This window comes from Fukomys damarensis, unplaced genomic scaffold (assembly GCF_012274545.1).
Source record: "Fukomys damarensis isolate Sample0158 unplaced genomic scaffold, DMR_v1.0_HiC HiC_scaffold_30, whole genome shotgun sequence".
NCBI lineage: Eukaryota > Metazoa > Chordata > Mammalia > Rodentia > Bathyergidae > Fukomys > Fukomys damarensis.
Genome location: NW_022900942.1, coordinates 1,492,232 through 1,512,239, shown reverse-complemented (window position 1 = coordinate 1,512,239; position 20,008 = coordinate 1,492,232).

The following is a 20,008-nucleotide window of genomic DNA, read 5'->3' as shown; positions in this document are numbered from 1 at the left end:
CAAAGAAGGTTGCTTTTAAACTGGGCACTGAACACTGAGTAGGAAGGTAAAAGAACTTTACTTTTGTGTCACAGTTGTTTTGAGAATTTTGCCTTATTTTTCAACAAAGTTTTCACAAAAGAATATTTTAGACTTTAGAAACTTTACATTTGGAAATATTAAGTCTTTTGTTTCAAGGTTTATTTTCCATATCTATATTTCTATGTTTCCTAAGTCATAGTTTAAGAGCAAATTTTAATTTTGGCTATGGCTGTGGTGTCACAAAGGAGAGTCACTATCCTTATCTAAGACAGTATTATCTATGAGAAACTAGAGACCTATCCTAGTTCTAGTGAAAACTGTAAGGCATGGGAATTGTACCTAAATTTGCATGCTTAACAAACACTTACTGCCTGTCATCATTGAATGTGTATTCATTAACTCCCCTAGCTTTGTTGTAATTGTTTCAAAATAGAGTATATGTCTCTTTGGGGATAACTATCCTTAGCTTGATTATTTCCCTTTTACATTACCTAAGGTACTATGTTGGTATAGAAGCATTTTTCAGGACTAAAATGACACATGCATAGGGCAATCACCACTTATTACAGCCATCCTACTTGGGAGAATTAGGAATTAGAAAGATCAGTGCTCAAAATTCCTGCTTTGCCTATCTAGAATTGCATATTTTTATCCAGGAAAAGAGAATCACAGTCACTGTAAGTGACTAGCCTTTGGCCAACTCATAAAATAGAAGCACAGTTTATCAAAGTAACCTAAAGTTTTGACCAAGAGCCAATTTTTTACCAGTTCAATTGTTTTAATGTGAAAGAACATTGCATAAAACTTGCATTCCTTGAGATAAGACTAGCCTACAGTAAATAACACCCTATGGTAAGTCAGAGGCTAAAAGAAGATTTGAATTTCTTTCCTTCATAACTTAATGACCATGTTGATGCTCCAAGTTAAGGGGGTCTTCATGCCACATGTGCTTTGTTTCTGTTTTCTTATTTTGTGGTGAACTGGATTGAAACCAGACATTTGCACTGAGCTACATTCCCAGCCCTTTTTAATTTTTTTAAATTCTGAGACAGCTTTATCCTAAGTTTCCCAGGCTGACCTTGAACTTGTGATCCCCCTATTTCAGTCTGCTAGGATTACATTTTTAAGTCACCATGTTTGTGTTCTACATGCTTTTTTTTAAGTGATAAAGATCCACTTAATTGCTTAAATAACTTTCATTTGCCTCCACTTTCCCCAGGACATTCTACTTACTGGAATCATACTTAGGGTTGTTATAGGTCACAGTTAGTGGGATACGTAAGAGTGAGAAAGCCCATGAATGCATATATCACTTCTATTCATGTTTCTCAAGTGAAAACATAGTTTTGTGGCCTCTGAAAACTAACACTGAGGATCAGAAATACAATGTTTGAAAAGTACCCACATGCCCAATTTGAATTATATTAACGTAGAAAAAGAGAAAAGTGGGTATTGTTGTATGATTAGCAGTCTCCATAACTTTACTTTAGCAATGTAAACTGAACAATAATACTTTTTGTATGGAAGAGGTTATTAGTTCTGTAAACAAGTGCATGCCATTTTTGTAAGCATAGGAATTTGCTAGTTTCATAACAAATGAACCTTATTTCCCATTGGAAAATAAGTCTGTGTAAGTTCTTTACTGATGATTAACAAATACTCCAACCTTTAGATGCTTGAGGCAGGTGTCACCAAACTTTTTCTATAAAAGGGAAGATAGCAAATACTTTAGAATTTTTAGGATATAGAATCTCTGTAGCAACTGTTCAACTCTGCTACTGTAACATCAAAGCAGTCTTTGATAATATGTGTAAACAAATGAGGATGGATGTGTACTACATGAAACTTAATTTTCAAAGATCTCAACAAAATAAAAGAAAGTGTTGCTTATGTTTTGTAGGACTTCCTCAGAAATAAATTAACCAAATGCATTAGCAATTAATTGTAAGAGCCCTAAGTAACAATGTGGATGACTTACTCTCTCTAATCCTCTGGGAACTTCTTCCCTTAATTACATGAGACCATGCCATTGATTGAATTAATAAATTCCAAACAAACAGCTAATTTAAAGAATGAGGACATTCAGGAGCTCTTATTAAAACCGATGGCAATACTACTATTTTTTGTTGTTCCAGAGTTAGAGATTCACAATATGATACAGACTTAGAAAAACCAAGCTTTTAACAGTTGTGTCCTTGAAGAATAATGATCTCCTGAGCAAGAGAGAGAGGCAGCTATGAAGATTTTATTTCATATTAGACTGATACACTTAATTTAGCATCCAAAACTACTTTGTGTTAAGGAATAATCTTCAATGGGAAGAGTAGCCTGGATATCTTTCATTTGCTTAATAGAAACTTTGCAGCAGATGTGGTACTTAGGTATAATGTGATAACCACTCTATAATTTATATTTCCTCACATATCATATATGTATATATATATATAATTTTTTGTTTATGCAATTAGATTTCAATAAATTTTGAAAGAAAAACTTCAGGGGAGCATTTTAGTGAAGAGAAAGGAACACAGCAAAAACAGCCAACAAGTTTCTGCGGGTGGGACTCACATACTAAGCTTTGCTGTGTGTGTGTGTGTGTGTGTGTGTGTGTGTGTGTGTGTAGCAATGTGTATGTATGTGAATAGCACATGTTGTTTTTCACCTCTCAGAAAGAATTTATAAGGTAAGGCATAATAGTCAAGCAAAAACAAATAAAGAATATAATTAGCTTGATGAATGCAAATTAAACAGAATGCTTCTTGTGCTAAAACTAACAATAAAAATCGTGGTTGCATTGAAAGGAAAGGAAAGGTCTGGGGATTTAGCTTAGTAGTTCAGTGGTCTGCCTTGCAAGTGCAAGGACCCAAGTTCAATCCCCAGTATGAAAAAAAAAAAAGAAAGGGAAGGAAAATAACACCAAACATACAAATATCCATTTGGCCGCCATTGCTCCAGCCACCCGAAGGTAGCCTGGGCCCTGATCACCATGAGAAGGAGAGCCACGCCCTCTCTCACCTGGAGCCACCATCCCTCCAGCATCAGGAAGGTAGCCGCGTGGGCACCCCTGAACCCCCATGACTCCCCTTACTCCCCCCAGTGCAGTCTCAGACCTCCTGATTGTGCCAGTCTTTGGACCCACTCTGCAGAGGCAGAGGTGGTCATAAAGGGTATTTTTCTGAGTTCCCAACTTTGAACATCTTTAAAGAAAGGTCATGTGAAATCTGTAGTAGAACGGTATGGAGTTCAACTATTCAGAAGGTAGGGGAACTCAATCTAGGCCTTGTAGCCTGAGGTCTGTCTGCATCATGGGGTTCAGCCATCACCTAACTGAGATGAGGAGTCTTGTGTCCTAACTCTGTCTGAGCCACTGAATAGTAAATATACTATATTGAAAAGTTTGTTCACTGCAGACATGTTCTAGACTGCTTCTTCATTTCAATTTAATACAAATGGTTTAAGGGTGATAGACTAGTGACTACCACAGGTGGTCAGTTTCCAAGATGTGCTTGATCTCAATGTGTTGCTGATTGTATCAGGTGGGAAAAAGGATTGTGGTTGACTTAATGAGCTGTTTTCGCTGATGTTACGAAGATGAGAATGTCTGTGGGTCATTAGAGACCAAGAAGCTAGGGCGCAACTATATCAGGAAGATTTGGGAGATAACCCAGAGATTAAACCAAGGAAAACCTGACAACAACAACAACAAAAAAGAGAAAACACTTAAGCAGTACACAAAGACAGACTTCCAGTTCACCAATGGCAAACAGCCAGACAAATGAGGATAAAAAGCCCGATAGTGAACCACCAGGACACCCTGAACTCAAAGCAAAGGAAATAACAAAACAGATCAATCAGGCTCTAGAAAAATTTAAAATAGAAATAATTTCCCAGATAACCATAGAGATAGTGAGCAAAATGGAAGTCTTGCTTTGAAACTCTAGAGCAGAAACTGACAGAAAAATAGATGAGCTCAGGACCATGATAGAAGCCATGAAGGCCCAGCATAAGAAAGAAATGGAAAAAATAAATGCCCAATATAGGAAAGAAATGGAATCCATAAAACAGATTCAAACAGATATCCAGGAGATTAAACACTCCATTGAAAGTGTATGCAACAGAATAAAAGAAAGTGAAGATAGACTCTCAGATGTAGAAGATAAGATTGCAGTCAGTGACCATGAAAAGATAGGTCTCTTAAAAACAGTTGGGGATCATGAGAAATCAATCCAACAACTCCTAGATGATGCAAAGAAGAATAACATAAGACTGATAGGAATCCATGAAGTAGCAGGAGAAAATACAAATGACTTAAAAAAGCTGTATGCAGAATTAATGACAGAAAACTTCCCAAACAGAGGGGAACAATTTGACATTCAGATTACTGAGGCATATAGGACCCCAACTAGCTACAATAAAAAAAAAATCTACACCTAGACATATAATAATCAAGACCCCAAAAACCCAACAGAAGAACAAAATACTACAAGCAGTAAGAGAAAAGAAACAAATCACATGCAAAGGAAAGCCCATCACAATTACAGCAGACTTTTCAACACAAACCCTTAGGGCAAGGAGAGCCTGGAATGAGATATTTCAAGTACTAAAAGAGAACAACCTCCAACGTAGATTGATGTATCCTGCAAAACTCTATTTCAAAATGGATGGGGAAATAAGACACTTCCACTACAAAGAATACCTGAGAAACTACATGAATACCAAAACAGCACTACAAGGAATTCTAAACAAGATCATAGAAAAAGACAATGAAGGCAACAACAGTATGAGGCCCAACAGAGCAAATCAAATAGGCAATGCAAGAAACTAAAAGGAGAAGGTGAAAAAGTAAAAAGAGTCAGCAAAAGGCCAGTAGCATGTCAATAATAAGTCAGTACATATCAGTTATAATCATCAATGTCAATGGCCTCAACTCACCAATCAAGAGAAATAGAGTGGCAAAATGGAATAAGAAGCAAAATCCAACAATATGTTGTATACAAGAAACACACCTAGTGCAAAAAGAAACCCATAGACTGAAAGTGAAAGGATGGAAAACAATTCTCCATGTGACAGGAGCCCAGAGAAAAGCAGGTGTAGCAGTCTTATTTGCAGACAAAGCAAATTTCAAACAAAAACTGATTCTAGTGTTATTGATGTAGGACCGTACTGTATCATACCTCTATGGATGTAAAATATCTTTCACCTGCTTTATGATACATAGCAGTGACTGTGCTTTATTGGAGCTATATTTAATGTTATTATTCTAGAATGTTCTCTTTCCAGATGATGATTACGATGCTAATTTTAAAAAAATGGTGCCAGGTACCACAACAGCAACAGAACTTTGCTGTTTTCTGGATATTTTATTTTCTTTGTTTTTTTTTAATGCAATGTGCTGAATGCCTATACTTTTGTTCAGATAACTGCAGAACCTGGAAAATCTGTTGCTGCTATTGATGCATAACATACTGCTATAATTGGTATATATATATATATATATATATATATGGTTTGAAATTTTGGAAACTTTAACAGTGCTGTCATCTTTGGAAAAAGTTATCCCAATTTACTGTGTTGAGTTGGCATCGCACAGAAATGGACAGCCATATTGGTCTAGAAATGTTAACCTTTTTATTTTTCATTTTTTTCCATTTGTACAGGAGTAATTCACTGTATTAAATATGTATGGTCATATTTATGTGGGTTTGATTACAGAAACTTATAAAGTGTTCTCTAAATAATGAAAAAAAGAATAAGATAAGATTATCAGAGCAAGAAGCAATTTAAACATGTTAAGGGACCATTTTCATCTTCAGAATTAAGGATTTTTTTATATCTTACATCATTGCCTTTTCCCTTTTACATTCCTTTTTAGTTTTATTTTAGGTTTCCCTATTTTTGATGTTTATATAATGATTTCTTTAACTGAAATACCGTATAGTTTCTCTGGTGTGAAAAACTATAATAGTACACAGAATCCTAATGAGATAATTAATAATGTGAAATAGGAAGTAAAGGGCTAAAGATGTAGAGAAAGTGGGAAGGGTGGGAGTAAGGTAATAAGGTAGAGGAAAAAATATGAGGACTTGAAAAAATTGAAATAAAGTGTTTTTAAATGGGGAGGGGGGAGAGGGTGAAGGGAGGGCAGGAACAAGGGAAAAAATGAGAATCAAGACATATTATGTAAAGGTACAGGATCCCAATAATGAATATAATTGTATTGAATACCTAGATTGTACCAATAAACTCAATAAGAAGAAAAAAAATAAAACATTTGGCCTGGATATATAAATCTATTGAAGAAAATGCATTAAATAATGAATGAGACTCATGAGTTCCTAAAATTATTAATTCCTAAACTAGGGATTATTAAAATAAAAAATGTACCCTATGAAAAAATGTTAATCATTTTTGAACCTTGAAAGGTATGAATATTATCATTATATATAATAAATATATAGAAAATAATGCACATTGGATATCCAATATACATTCAATACATAAAAACAATTTACATTCCTTACCATACTTATTTTAGGTATTTTATTGCAAGAAATAATGAAAGCATGTTTGAAGCCCTTCATTTAGTGTACTTGCTCAAACTTTAATGTTTTTCTTTACCAGGTAAATTACTACTCTAATGTTATATACATTATTCTCCCATAAATTCTATTATATTTGGAAATATTTTTCCAAATAACAAAATGTGCATTATAAAAGTTGTTTTTAATTTGGATGGTACTGAAAATGCCATTTATAATTGACACTTTTGGTGATCTATTTGTCATTAACATTGATGTATTTAGTCCTGTTCATGAGTCTCAACCACCAGAGCATTAAACTATATTATTACCACAGAATTTAGGTTTCCATGCTAAATTGATGGGTGTTATGTTTATTTTTTTTATTACTACATATGCAAAAATAGAATCACCCATGGGTACAGAAGGATATTCAAGACTGCACGATTTTAGGAAGAGAAGGGAAGGCTCAAAACAAACATCAACGTGGTAAATTTTGCATGTCTGTTATTTTATTACTTCGTTTCAAAAGATCTGAAAATCATACAGCCAAAAATCACCATTTCTTAGTTCTGGAAATATGTGAGGTGTTGTCATGTGTCATTGTTTCTGTTTCTGTTGTTAATTACAATATCTTCAGAGTGCCTATTTAAAACATTTGATAGTTTTTGGAATATAACATGGTAGTTGGAAAGCGATTGGAGGATCCTTTCTACATCTGTACCCGTTTTCCCACATTCCTCACAATCCACTGGTAAGGATATAATAGTGATCTCCATAGAACAATGGATCAAAATCCAGTAAAAGCAATAAGAGATGAATTGATTGTCAGGGACTAAATTGTATCTCTTTTAAAATTTATATGTTCAAATTTAACTCTCAATAGTGTAGAATGTGAATTCATATGATATTGTTATTTGAAAACATAATTAATTTAGAATATGGGATCAAGAGTGAGCCCTAATCCAGTATGTTGGGGGTCCCTAAATGAAGAGAAAATAGGGACATGGAAACCAACAGAGGAAAGACTGCAGAAGACATAGAAAACAGCCAGCTAGGCACCACGGAAAGTACTTACGAAGATCCAGCTCCACCCAAACTCTGGTCTTTTAAATTTTAGCCTCTTTAAATGCAAGAAAATAAAGTCCTTATTATTAAGACACCAAGTCTGTGGTACTTAGAAAATCTCTAAAAAACTCATAAAATGATAAAACTCTCCCCATGCAAACCCAAAGATTTCCTGTAAATGTCAGAATATTTTATTTTATTTTGTGTCATGATTGAATAGAAGCAGATTTTTGCTGAGGAATACAATGGTCACTAGTGCTGTGAAGAGAAACAGATGTCTGGGGGAAAGAAATTTGTGAAAGTGTTAAAGATACATGTCAAGAAACTGACAGACATCCAAGAGGGTCTTGGGGGCCCAGTTTCTCATTGCCTTATTCATAAGTTATCCTCACTACTTAAATTGAATGAAATTGTGACAAAATGCTGTCCACAGGTCATGATCATTAACTAAAGGAATTTGCTTACCTGTTGAATTCACTGAAAATAATGCTTATCATGTCACCTGGATGTGGATGACAGAAGAACTGTCTCAAAAAGGGCTGACACACAGACTGAACCAATGAATTCAGGACAAATGGATATTTTGTTGGAGGTGATGCAACTGTTCTTCTTTACTAGGTACAACTTTTCAAAGAAACATTTACTAGTGGACCCTCTGTCCCTTAGGACTTAATATCCAAAGCTCCTCATTAGACCATGAGCCCTCTCATTCTGTGCCCCAAGTAATCATCTGAAAGATCAACTCTGTAGAAGTCAGGAACTCAGGATGGCTGATTTTCTGAGCCCCTGAAGCCAGGGATATTCCATCCTGAGATCTCCTTTATTTCCACTCCCTTCCATTTAGTGTACCATGCACATATAAAACATGGAATTTCTCCAACAAATACCCACTGCCCATTTTAGCTAGCTATTTATTTTGTCATAATATTTTGGTCACAAAAATATAGCTTATCAAATATACATTTATAAGTATAAACACAGTTAAGATAGATATACTAAAATACCATAAACACCAAAATAATTTTCTTTTGAATATCATTGAAACATAAATTTTACTCTGTAAATTTAGTACAAGAGATTCTCACCTATGTATATTGCATGATCCATGGTCATCGAATTTATTTATTTATTTATTTATGAATTTATTTATTTATTTATTTATTGGTACTGGGGAACAAACTCAGGATCTTGCACTTGCAGGGTAGATGGTGGCACGACTGATCTAAATCCCCAACATTTATTTTTTTCTGTAACTGTTTTTCTTATTTTTTTCTCAGAATGTATTGGAATACATAGTAGTTCTGTTCTTTGAGAATTGGTACCTATACATATCATACCTTCATCACTTTTCAAATTCCTTCCCAAAGCTCTCTGTTATTCCTTTGTCTGTACCATCTCTGCAGTCTACCTTCCTGTTTCTTTCACTGTTCTTTGCTTTGCTCTTTTTTAAAAAAAATTAACTATATTTGTGATACATAACAAATATTATTATCATGAGAACTTTATACAATACACATATCACAGCTTTATTCATTTTATTTTATAGTATCCTTTCTTCTCACCCATCTCCCCACAGCCATATCTTCTTTACAAATTCTACCTCCTGATTTCATGTCATCTATCTTTTATTTTCATCTTTATATCATTTATATTTTGGGCTTCTCATATCACAGAAGCCATACAATATTTAACATTCTATGTCTGACTTATTTCCCTAAAAAGTATGAATTACATTCCATCAATTTTTCTACAAATGAAACAAATTCTTTATGACTGACTAATAGCCCATTTTATATGTACAGCGTTTTCTTTATCAATGCTTTTGTTGATGGGAATATAGAACATTTGGATGATTCAGCTATCATGAGGTTTAATACTGGAAGCAAAGGGATGCAGGTATCTCTGTAATATGATGACTTTAGTTCTTTTAGTCAGATGCCCAGGAAAGACATAGTGGGACTAATAGAATTTCTGCTTTTAGATTTTGGAGAAATTTCCACAGTTTTTGCTCTAGTTTACATTCCCAACAATGTAGAAGGGTTTCTCTTCCCCTATTATATCATTAGTATTTAAGTCATTGATGTTGGCCATTCTTACTGAAGTTAAGTGAAATTTCATTGTTATTCTAATTGGCACTTCTCTAATAGCCAAATATGCTGTGGACTTATTCATGTATTTAGTGAACACTTGTATTGTATTTTTCATTTAACATTTTATTTTAGATGTACGTAATGATAACATTTTCACCACAGGGAATTTGTACCTGTACAGCATATATCTTGCTTCACTTTTTATATTCCTTTCCCCTCCCTTCAACTCCTTTTCTCCTCTTTTCATATAAAAGTTTTTCTTTTTTTTATTTCTATTCCTTTTTCTTGTCCCTTCTTTGCTTTCCCCCTTGCACTTCCTTCTTCCCATTGTCATTTGAACATTTTCTTCCTATTTCTCAAGAACATTTGTATTAAATGTTCTGAGAAGCGTCTATACATTTAAGTGTACATTTTCATTGAGTCTTTTTTGAGGGTTCTAATTTTTTTGCTTGTTATATATACTAGATGTTAGTCCACTGTGTAAAGAATCATTAGTAATTATTTCCTATGTTTGGTTGTTTCTTCTCTCTGCTGATTGTTTTCTTTTCCATACTTTCAAATCTAATACAACCTCATGTGTTGATCCTTGATATTATACATGTGCAGTTGAGATTCATTTCAGGAAGTCCCTAACTTTGCTTATGTCTTCAAAAGTTTAGTAAATTTTTCTTCTGATATATTTCTTTTGGATTTCAAATATACTTCTTTGATTCATTGTACTTGATTTTAGTACAAGGTAAAAGATGTGTGTCTAGTTCTGCATTTTCCAGTTAAAGAGACTATGTCTTCAGCATATGTTTTTAGCTCCTTTGTCAAATATCATATGGATATGGACTGAGGACTTAGCTCAGTGGTTCCACCACCTGCTTCACAAGAATAAGGACCCAAGTTCGAACCATGGTACACACACACACACACACACACACACACACACACATACTATATAATATACATATATATATGGATGAAATTTCTTGGAGGTGTATCTGTGTATTATACTCTTCTCTACTTTATTCCTTTCTACTCTGTATTATTGATCAACAGGTAGTAAGCATATATCTTTTTGTGCCAGGAAAGCATTAGTTATTACTCTATCTTTGTAATATACTTGAATTCCAGAAGTGTAATATTTATTGGTTTGCTCTTGTTCAAGACTGCCTTGGCTGTACTAGGTTTGTTCCAGTTCCATGTAAATTTTAGAATTCTCTTTTTCTTGTTCTGTACAATGTATTGATGGTTATTTTAGCAAAATTGCTTCAAATCTATATATCATTTGTGGTAATATGTTTAATTTGATGTTATTGGATATGGTGACAGAATAGCACTGTCTTTCTACTTACTAATATCCTCTTCATTTTTTAAAGAAATATAGTTTTCTTTATAGAGATGTTTCACTCCCTTGGTTACGTTAATTCCTAGGTGGTTATTTTTTGAAGCTAATGTGAATGCAACTATTTTTCTGATATACATCTCAGTTGATTTTATATAACTATTACTGATATCTGTGTGTGTGTTTTGTGTCCTGCCAGTATGCCAAATCTCTGAAATCATTCTAAGAGTTTTTTAGTGGATAATTTTTGGATGCTGTATATAATGTATCATGTCATCTGCAAATAAGTGTAGTTTCACTTTTTCTTTCTCTATTTGAAGGTCTTTTATAACCTTTCTCTGGCTAAAGTTATCAGTACCATACTTAACAGGAGTGTTAATTTTATATATATAGTTTTTTTTTCTTTTCCTTTAATGGATAGGCAAGACTTCTTATTGATCTTAGCAGGAATGATTTGTTTTTCCCATTTAGAATAGTGTTGGTAGTAGCATGCCATGAATTGTATGTATCACCTTAAGTTAAAACTCTTCACTATCTATTTTCATCAGTGTTTTTATTATAAATGTATCTTGAATTACATCAAAATATTTTTCTGCATCAAAAGAGATGATGTGATTTTTATACTACTTCAGGTTATGTAATGCATTACATTTATCAATTTAAACATTGCACTCCTGGGATGAAGCCTACTTGCTCATGATGTGGGCTATTCTGCTCACAGAATAATCATCAGTCCATCTCATACCCTCCCTGCTATATTTCTTACATCATTGTAGAGAACTATTGACCACTCTCTCTCTAGTGGTCTGTGAGTGCCCTGTGGAAAGTGGTAAAGATTCAGAGATTCTTATCCAACACCTTCCGAGTCTACATGCTTTGCTTTTTAAAACTACAAAGTAGTTTAAACAAGAACAACAAAAATAGTGTGACTAACAACAGCAACACATGATCATTCATCTCTTCAGAACTAAGAAATGTTGGAATTTGGCATGTCTGATTCAAATAAAATTAAATATAAAACAAGACTCATATAGGATCTATACACTGATATTTCTTTCCATCTTCTTCCCTTTCTAAAAGTGTGCCACCTTGGATGTATGGTATCCCCCATGCATGGGTCTATGTTGCCCATTTAATCATAAATAAAAGTCTGTAACTATAATACCCAGTTTAGAAAAGGCACATATAAATTTTGCTCTAACAATATAATGGAATAGTCATGTAGTTAAGATTCATGAAGCAGAAAAATAAAAATAGGTTATCTAAGAATGTCAGTTACAAATGACATATGCAATTTGGCCTGTTATATTAAATTTTATTAATTTATGTATTTATTAATGAATGATTTCATGGTACTGAGAATTGATCACAGGGCATTTGCGCTGAACTATATCTCAGCTCATTTTTTTCTTTTCTTATTTTGTAGCAAGCTCTCACTAAATCACTAAGTTGCCAAGATTGGGATCAAACTTAGTGATCTCCTTGCCTTAGGCTCTCAAAATGCTGGGCCTACAAGTGTGCAGCACAATGCCTGGTTTATGGTAAGTGCTAAAAATACAACACCACAGATTTATTGTTTGGAAAAGTGCTATCCCATGTAACAAAGTTTATGGGAGAATAGTGTGAGTCATGGAAATGTAATAATTTCCATAGGGAAGGAAAATTCTCAAGTCTGTGCAAGTAATGTGTGGTGAGGGGCTTTGCATAGTCTCTATTATGTCTTATAATAAAAACAGCTAGGGCCAGGGGATTTAGCTCAATGGTTCACCACATGCCTCTCAAGGTCACAGACCCGAGCTTGATCCCCAGTACAAAAACCAAAACCAAAAGAAAATAAAACAAGTCAAAAAAACAGCTACAGCAAGGATGAGGAAATGTGTGATTTTTTTAATGGGGACCATTGAGCTTTCAAACTCTTCATTAACTTCTGTATTTTCTTTTGTGCATCACACCTATCAGAGCTGGTTCAAACAGAATTTTTTTTCTTGTGTGTAAATTTTCCTAGTTGGGTGTGGTAGCACACATCTCTATTGCCACCACTCTAGGAAGATGTAGCAGGTGGATCACAAATTCTATCCCAACCTAGGCAAATTGATGAGACTCTCTTTCAAAATGAAAAATAAAAATGAAAATGAGCTAGAGATACAACTTAGTAGAAAAGTCCTAGGTTCAATCCCGAGTACTGACAGAATATCTAGGATAGGTATTTATCATTTTTGTGATTAATGAATGTAATTTATTTAATTCATTTTCATTGTTGCATGTGTCCTCATATATCCAGGCCAAATGAGCACTGATACCACTAATATTTCTTTCTTTCCTTCTTTTCCTACAAAGATTCCCAGAGTTAGTTTTAGAAAACCTTCACGGAATTGTGCATTCAAGTTTGTGGTGTCCTTTCTTTTATACAGTAATAGGCAGACTTAAATATTCAAAAACTTTAACCCCATCATGCATGTTAAAAATACAGTAAATTTCATGGAGATATGAAATGTCCAATAAGTCTATATGTCAAATTTTAGAAAAAGAAAGGAGTTAAACAAGTACAGATTAGAGTTTCCAAACTTCAAAATTTTATACTAGGATTTTCATAAAGCTTATTTTGTATATCACCTTTCTCACTTGACTAACATAGCACATATATGTTCTATTTCAGTTTATAGAAGTTTAAAGCCCACCAGGAGCCACCATCGCTCCAGCACCAGTAGGGCTGCCTGGGCCCCAATCCACCGGGAAGGATAGCTATGCCCTCTCCCGCTGGAGCTGCCATCACTCCAGCACCAGGAAGGTAGCCATTTGGGCACCTCTGAACCCCCACAACTCCCCTAACTCCTGCCCCACGTGCAAACTCAGACCTCCTGATTGTGCCGGTCTTTGGACCCACTCTGCAAAGGCAGAGGTGGTCATAAGGGTATTTTTCTGAGTTCCCAACTTTGGACATCTTTAAAGAAAGGGCGTGGGAAACCTGTAGTAGAACAGTGTGGAGTTCAACCATTCAGAAGGTTGGGGAACTCAATCTGGGCCTTGCAGCCTGAGATCTGTCTGCATCATGGGGTTCAGCCATCAGCTAACTGAGATCAGGGGTCTTGCGTCCTAGCTCAATCTGAGTCCCCATTGTAAATGGTAAATATATTATATTGAAAAATTTCCTCACTGCAGACATGTTCTGGACTGCTTCTTGATTTCAATTTAATACAAATGGTTTAAGGGTGATAGACTAGTGACTACCACAGGTGGTGAGTTTCCAAGTTGAGCTTGATCAATTGTGTTGCTGATTATATCAGTTGGGATAAAGAATTGTGGTTGATTTGATGAGCTGTTTTCTCTTATGTTATGAAGATGAGAATGGCTGTAGGTCTTTAGAGACCCAGAAGCTAGGGTACAACTATATCAGGAAGATTTGGGAGATAACCCAGAGATTAAACCAAGGAAAACCTGACAACAACAACAACAAAAAAGAGAAAACACTTAAGCAGTACACAAAGACAGACTTCCAGTTCACCAATGGCAAACAGCAGGACAAATGAGGATGAAAAGGCCGATAGTGAACCACCAGGACAAGCTGAACTCAAAGCACAGGAAGTAACAAAACAGATCAATCAGGCTCTAGAAAAATTCAAAACAGAAATAACTTCCCAGATAACCATAGCAATGGTGAGTAAAATGAAAGTTATGATTCGAGACTCTAGAAGAGAAACTAAGAGGAAAATAGATAAGCTCAGGACCGCGACAGAAGCCATGAAGGCCCAGCATAAGAAAGAGGTGGAAACAATAAATGCCCAACATAGGAAAGAAATGGTATCCATAAAACAGATTCAGATATCCAGGAGATTAAACACTCCATTGAAAGTGTATGCAACAGAATAAAAGAATGTGAAGGTAGAATCTCAGATATAGAAGATAAGATTGCAGTCAGTGACCATGAAAAGAGAGGTCTCTTAAAAACAGTAGGGAATCATGAGAAATCAATTCAACAACTCCTAGATGATGCAAAGAAGATAACATAAGACTGATAGGAATCCATGAAGTAGCAGAAGAAAATACAAATGATTAAAAAAAGCTGCTCACAGAATTCATGACAGAAAATGTCCCAAACAGAGGGGAAGAATTTGACATTCAGATAAGTGAGGTATGTAGGACCCCAACTAGTCACAATCCAAAAACCTACACATATAGAAGTTTAAAGGAAGCACAATGACGACTGTGGGAATAGGAAAACATGCATGCAAAACTAATTTAACAATAATATTACAATCCTAAAGGTTTAAACACTTTAGTATATATGAGAGTAAAATTAAAACTAAAGAAGTCTTCAGTGACATTTCTCCTCTTGATTGATAAGACATTTTTCAAGTGGAGACTGTGCTAACTGCACAAGCTAAACAAAATGTGATGCAAATCTGTATAGAACATTCAATAATATTCATAAGATGAAGAAATTACTAACATGGTGTAACTGATTTCATATTTAATTAAAATATATAGTATAGTTTATAAATATAATTAACTATTAATTAATTAAACCTTACACTAAAACAGTGTGAGAAAAAAATAAAATGCGTGGTAATAAAATAATGTTTAGTGTTAAAAGCAACACATAAATATCTTTTTGTTTTAACCCATCTGTCCCAAACTATCACCACTTTCTCCTGGGTGAAAAGTGCCATATTTTATGCTCATGAAGAAAATACACACACACACACACACACACACACACACACACACACACACTCTCTCTCTCTCTCTCTCTCTCTCACTCGCTCTCTCTCAAACTCACTGAGACACACACACAGTAAGACAGATCTGTGTGATAATCTTGCTCAGAAGTGAGCTAGTAGCTTTTGGTTTACTTATTTCACATGATTAAAACATGTCCAGGAACCCCCTTTAATTTATTGGGATATTAATGCAAAATTAAAAACTGTATATATTTTGGATATGAAAAAATATGATTAGAGATTTCAAGTATACATTGTGACCTGATTACCACATTATTGCTAAAGAACACCTCTATCAGGCAGTTTCCATTAAACAAATGAGGACACAGAGTCTTCTTATCTAAATGTTGTTCCCCTTCATACTTCTAATACTGAGTAATACATTAAATTCATACTGTGTGAGTTTATTATGACATCAAATGATTATAACTTTCATAACTGCTTCTCTCTGCCTTGGAAAATGATGACCACTGATCTTCAGGGGCCCTCTTTTTAGTAAGTCTGATTGTCTAATTTTTTTTTCCTTTATGTTCTGATTTTCTGTCTTTTGAAGCATAAAAAATCATCTTCATTTCGATTTGTTTTTGTGGCCATATCTGCATTGTATTCCATAGCTATGTGATATTTGTTTATGGTTTTCAATGATATGCTGCCTGTCTTATTAATGGCAGAATTTTCCTTAGAATGACACAGAGTTTCAACATTGTTACCCAAATTAATTGGTAGACCAGTTTCTTTCCATCTTCAAGGGAGTCTTAGGAATTTAGGGGTGACAGGCAACATTTGCTAATCTCCTCTCATCAAACTAGATAGATGTCTTGCATTGTCTGCAATTAACTTATTGGGTAAAATAAAGCATACCTAAAAATCAAGACAAATTTTAGGTGGGTGTGATGGTGCATGCCCTTATTCCCAGCACTCAGGAGGCTGATGCAGGAGGATCACTGTGAGTTCAAGACCAGCCTGGGCTACATAGTGAGTTCTAGGTCAGTCTCAACTACATAGTGAGACCCTGTCACACACACAAAAAAACATAAAATTAAATAAATAAAAAAGAAACAAATTTTGATGCTACATTTAAGAAAAAACTATTAAGATTTCAAAAGGAAATTGTGAGATATTCATGATAAATTAAAAAGGCTAACTACATACTCTCCTGAGGCATTGGCAAAGACTCAAGAGAGTTTGCTAATGATTCAGACAATGTATGCTCTGACTTAATCTTTGACAAACACTATAGATGTTATGGCTATAGTATGGTCCTCATGTGTTCATGCAACTGATGGCATAAATTTGACAAGGGCTTCAGGATATTCTAGGTCATGTCAAAGTTGTAGAATATTTCTCTGGAAGACAGACTTAAGTTCACTCTTGCCTTTGCATTTGAAGGCACAGACAAATTCTTAAGGAATATCCATGTGTAATAATTTTGGCTACAGTCTCAGCACTTGGTGCCAAGAGTGAATAAGATTTAGTATATTTTAAAGGGAATGAAAGCTACAGAAGGAATCAAGAAGGGGAATGGAGGAAGAATATAAACAAAGATTTTAATGCTAATGTGGTTCACAATAAAAATTAGAAAAATAACTAAAGCCCTGGTTTTCAAATGTAAGAGACAACACATTCTTTTGGAATGTTTGTTAAAACACATATTACTGGTCCTCATTCAAGAACTTATCAAAAATAATGCAAAGCAGTATCAGTATTTTCATATCTAACATTGTCTCAGTGCTGAACTTGTTCCTTGCATTCAAATTATTTATTTTTGTCACTGCATATTTCCTGATAAATTAATCAGTAGTATGGAACCCATAAACCAACCAACCACTTCAGAATTCCTTTTGCTGGACTGACAGATGACCAGAGCTACATCCCCTTATCTTTAGCCTGTTCCTGTCCATGAACCTGGTCACCATTCTTGGAAGCCTGCCCATCATCCTGGCCATCAGATCTGATTCTCACCTCCACACCCCTATGTATTTGTTCCTCTACATACTGTCCTTCACTGACACTTCTATAAGTACCACCACCATCCCAGTAATGCTGGTGAACATGCAAACACAGGAACAAAACATCTCTTACACAGGCTAACTCTCCTATATCTGATTTCTCTTGATTTTTGGTGGATTAGAAAATTGTCTTCTTGGAGTGATAGCCTATGACCACTATGTGGCTATTTGCCACCCACTGAGGTACGCAGTTATCATGAAGGGTTCTATTCTTCTTGCTAACTACCGCCGTGAATGACCTGATACACAGTCTGATGTCATTGCAGGTGTCCTTCTGCGCAGACCCTGGAAATACCTCACTTCTGTGAACTTACTAAGGTCATCAAACTCATTTGTTCTGATACTTTCCTCAGTAACCTTTTGATATGTTTGGTAACTAGCCTATTTGCTGTTGTTCTTATTTCCAGGATTATTTTATCTTATACATGAATCATCTCCTCTATTTTGAGGATTAATCTATGGAGGTACAGTGTAAAGCTTTTCCACTCATTTATCTCACCTCTCAGTTGTGTCCTTCTTCCATGGGACAGCTTCTGGAGTCTACATTAGTTCTCTGGTCAGTGACTTTTCCATTAAGAATGTAATGTTTTTAATAATGTACATTGTAATTCCTCAAATGCTGAATCCATTTATCTACAGTTTGAGATACAGAGAAATACAGGGACCTTTGAGACATCTTCTTTAGTAGGATACCTTTTCTCAGAGTGTGCCCTTGACTTTGGGTTAGAGTTTATAAAATGAGTTAAAGATGTCAGAAATTATAGTGAGCCAGAATGTCTGAGATTTATATCACTGTGTTTTTCCAAAAGTGACTGCATTATATGTTGGCCAAATATGTTTCACATGTTTAATTCTTCACTCTTATTTTGTCCAAGTCTGTAATATTTCAAAGCAATGCTTTCTATTTATACACTCCATTTCATTGATCTAATTCCATTAAAGCAGCACCTCTCTTTTCAGGGGGAAGTTTTGGTCTTCACATGGTGAATATAAAGCTGAAAACATGTCATCCTCTAATGAAGGAAGGAAGGAAGGAAAAAGAAAGAAAGAAAGAAAGAAAGAAAGAAAGAAAGAAAGGAAGGAAGGAAGGAAGAAAGAAAGGGAGAAAGAAAAAGTCATTTTAATAATACGACATTTTAAAAGTAATAACCATCTACTAAACTAAGAAAACCATATTATATAAGAGTTATAACAGTCAATCAGAGTAAACCATAAAACTAAATAAAATTTTCAGAATGTATAGGCAATGACATTTTCTAAGTCATTTTATAAAATCACATTGACATAGATGCCTAAATGAAATAAGAATAGCACAAGAAATGTATAAACCAACTTAGTATAGCTCCTGGAAAGTTACTAAAAGAATTTCAGAGCTATAATCCATGGAGGAATATAAAGTAATGATATATGTGGCAACATTGGATTTTGCGGCCATAAAGGTGGACACAAGGGAGGTTCATTCTCTATAGAATCACAGCACTCCTTGCTGAAAACACACCAGGACTCTGATCAAATGTCAATTTTTGAGGGAAGCTCCCCCTTGCTGTTCTCTATACAATAACACTTTAACATTTTTTTTAGTTTCTTTGTGGTATGTACCATCTCGAGAATGCAACAGTTTGTACTTTTTCTAATAGCAGGGAAGGGGCCCTGGAAGCAGAATTTGTCATGCACAGGTTTATTCCAGTGGCACTGAGATTGATGCCTGTAAAAGCAATGGAATGAAAACAGGATGATGAAATGTTGGTGGATCTGTGGGGAGAAAGGAGCTCTTCTCCATTTTTGGTGGAAGTGCAGACTGGTGCAACCACTACGGAAATCAATATGGAGATGCCTCTAAGAAGTAGGATTAGAGGTTCCATTCTGACCCAGTGTTCCCTCTGCTAGGTATCTTTCCAAAAGAATTAAAAGAATCATACCACAGTGATATATGCACACCCATATTTATAGCAGCACAGTTAGTAATAGCTAAAACTTGGAAACAGCCCATTTGCCCATCAGTTGGAGACTGGATAAAGAAGATGTGGTTTTAGGGCTGGGGATTTAGCTCAGTGTTTCGGTGGCCTGCCTTGCAAGTGCAAGAACCCAAGTTCAATCCCCGGTAACGAAGAAAAAAAAAGATGTGGTTTTTCTATAAAATGGAATAGGACTTGGCCATAAAAAAATGAGAAACTAGAGTCATTCATAGGAAAATGGATGCATATTGATTATATACTCTTAAGCTGCACATGTGTAAATATTGAATAGTTTCTCT